General features: G+C 43.0%; 1 long non-coding RNA gene across 1 annotated transcript in view; it reads right to left on the reverse strand.

Moving 5' to 3' along the window:
• The window catches only part of LOC138043340 (uncharacterized), a 6707-nt gene extending 4631 nt beyond the window's left edge, over positions 1-2076 (reverse strand). The window contains exon 1 of the long non-coding RNA XR_011131234.1: positions 1376-2076. This is a non-coding gene — a long non-coding RNA (uncharacterized lncRNA). The remainder of the gene's footprint in view (positions 1-1375) is intronic.
• Between the last annotated feature and the right edge of the window lie 1254 nt (positions 2077-3330).

The raw sequence follows: 3330 nt of genomic DNA on the forward strand, positions 1-3330 counted from the left end.
CAGAAGAAACTGAAGGAAATGAAGAGACAAGGAATACAAGAAAGCGTGACTTCTATTCCACACGACACCCGAGGCCGCCCGCTGCTCCTTCTTGATCTTGACAAGAAACTGATATTACTTTTGAAGAGCATACGAAACAGAGGTGGTGTTGTTAATTTCAATGTTGTCAAAGCCTCAGCCTTGGCATTAATAAAGAGCAATCCCGCGAAAGACTTCAGGGGATTTCAGCCAACCTCGACCTGGGTGAGATCAATTTATCGACGGTGTAACTTCTCCAGGTGAGCTGGAACCACAACAAGACCCCCCGTTCCTTTAGGGATCTATGACGATTGCAAATTAACATTTTTAACTGACATCAAGAGTTGCATTGCAGTGCACAGTATTCCTCTGCAGCTTGTTCTTAATGCCGATCAGACACCTTCATCGTACGTCTCCGTTGGAAAAACGACAATGGCAGCCCGCAATTCCTCTTCTGTGCCAATCAACAGACAAAAGAAACATTACTCTCACATTTGTTATCTCTTTAAACGGCGACTTCCTGCCTATGCAAATAATTTATCAAAGGAAGACCAAAGCAAGTCAACCGAGAGGCTTTGACTTTCCACGTGGGTTCGTAGTAACGCAGAATCCCAAACACTACTCGAACGAACTGGAAACTCTCAATCTACTTGACAACATCATTCAACCATACGTTGTCCTAAAGCGAAAAGAACTGAATTTGCCAGCCACACAGAAGGCATTGTTGATTTGGGACGTATTTAAAGGCCACAAGACAGGCAAGGTTTTATCTAAACTGGCAGCAATGAACATTGAAGTGGTTAGTGTGCCAGCAAATATGACCCATTTCTTCCAAGCCCTTGATTTGACTGTCAACAGAGAAGTAAAGAAGTTCATGAAAGACCAATTTACGGCTTGGTACTCGGCACAAATTCACACTCAACTGGATTCAGGGGTGCCTCTCGATGATGTTGATGTTGACATGCGCCTCTCGGTTTTAAAACCAATTCACGCAACATGCCTTGTGAGCATGTTTAATCATCTCTCTTCCTCTGAAGGCAGGATATCAATTGCCAAAGGATGGAAGAAGGCGGGCATCAGTGAAGTCATTGATGGGAAGGAACTTCCACCAGAAGATCCCTTTGAAGATTTGTAATGAACACCATCAGATGAAACATTTATTTAGTATCACATAGGCAAAATACCCAAAAGCATTAGATATAAACAAAAGCCATCGTAACGAATAATATTTAATGCATGCATTGTTATCGTTAAACTCGTGTTAAACTCTAATAATAAATTTTTCTTCAAGTACGAACAGCATTTCGCTTAGTGCCTTAAGTGCACAATATTTTTTTGGCCAAAAAACTTCAGTCACCTTATGAACGTTGCCGCGAACCACTGAAACAATGCGTTTTCACGTTGTAATACATTTATTTTTAACCTGTCCCTCTTCTGCAACCCTCAGTTTTTCCTACAGCGTTACAGAATCTGTACACTGGCAGATGGCCCAAAGCATCTCCTGGCTTTCGAGGGGGTTCCTGCTTCGCGTGTGGAAAGTTTGGTCATTTTCGCAGTCAGTGCCCCATCCTGAACTACCAGTCTTCAGCAAATCAGCCTAACAAGCGCGTGTGATGGCCTGTGATGGCCTGTGAGCCCTTTCAATCCCTACAGAACAGAGATAAGTCATCAAATAATTTTTTTCTGAACATTATAATTTAGCCTTTTGCGAATATGAACAGGGTGTTAGTGGTAATATTGTTGCGCCAGATAGATTGAGGAACCATATACAGTTTTGGCGTTCGATTGGTTCTAGTCAGTTTATTTTAGATGTCATTAACGAAGGGTATCCTATTCCTTTTCATTCTACGCCTCAACCTAGTTTTTTGAGGAACAACAACTTTGCCCTAGCTCATCCGAGCTTTGTTGAGGAGGCTATATCTGAGTTGCTTCTTACTTATCGGGTTTTCGACATGGACATTATTCCTCGTAATGTTAATCCCTTGTCCGTTTCTGTCCAGTCCTCAGGGAAGAAGCGTTTGATTTTGGATCTCAGATTCATTAATAAGCATTTATGGAAACAGAGTATTAAGTTTGAAGATCTTAGGGTTGCTCTGAATTGTTTAGAAAACGGTCATTTCATGTTTTCTTTTGACATTAAGAGTGGGTATCATCATGTCCCAATTTTACCTCCTCACCAACCCTTCCTGGGGTTCTCCTGGGTTTACAAGGGTAAGACTAGATACTTTTGTTTCCGGGTCCTTCCCTTTGGGCTCTCCTCAGCCCGTTATATTTTCACCAAGCTTTTCAGGCCTCTCGTCGCCTGTTGGAGGCAGCAAGGCATCCATATTGTAGTTTACCTCGAAGATGGTTTTGGGGTTGCCCCTTCGTCTCGGGCTGCCTTGGATCATAGCACTAAGGTAAAGTCAGACCTGGTGCGCTCTGGATTTGGTCCTCATTCGGTAAAATCTATTTGGGTCCCCACTCTTGTTATTGATTGGCTGGGTTTCATTCACCATCAATCTCTTCCAGGGTTTCCTCTTTAACCCAGGGAAGAAAATCAAGCGTGTTTTGTCTGACATTAATTTTATTTTGAAAGCTAATTGTTCCTCTGCTAGGGAACTCTCTGCCCTTGCAGGCAGGATCAATTCTTTTAGCCTAGCTGTTGGTAACACCACCACCCTCATAACAAAATTTCTTCATATGTCCATCGTCCTCCAGTCCAGCTGGGATTCCAAATTCCCTCTGCCCCCCTCTGTTAAGGAGGAACTTCTCTTTCGGAAAGAAAATGTGCGGTGTTTGAATGGAAGGCTAATTGGTCAGCAATTTTCCGGTTCGCGTACTATTGTTTATTACAATGCGAGCGGCATTGGTGCCGGGGGAGTTATTGAGGGTCGCCCCGGTGTCATTTGTCACCTCCCTTGGTCCCCTGACGAGGCAGGCCGTAGTTCAACTATGTTAATACCATTTTAGAGTGGAGTAACAAATGGCTACAGAAAGGGCAAATCGACCAAAATGTTGCTAATTGGGTTGTTAATAACAAAGCCAAACCGGGCAAAGCCTTTGGGACTATAAAGACGCACAAGGAAGGGAACCCGCTTAGGTTAATTACTTCTTGTCGTGGGACAGCAATTGAAAACCTTTCTGCATTTACCGAATTTTATCTCAAGCCATTAGCCCAAAAACTGCCTTCATTTGTCAAAGATACTACCCACTTACTGCAAAAAATTGAAGATCTCAACAAGACTGGACCATTCCCCGAAGGTACCCTTCTTGTTTCCTGGGACGTTGTGTCAATGTTCCCCAATATTGACAACAATCTGGGAATAAAAG

This window comes from Montipora capricornis, chromosome 3 (assembly GCF_036669925.1).
Source record: "Montipora capricornis isolate CH-2021 chromosome 3, ASM3666992v2, whole genome shotgun sequence".
NCBI lineage: Eukaryota > Metazoa > Cnidaria > Anthozoa > Scleractinia > Acroporidae > Montipora > Montipora capricornis.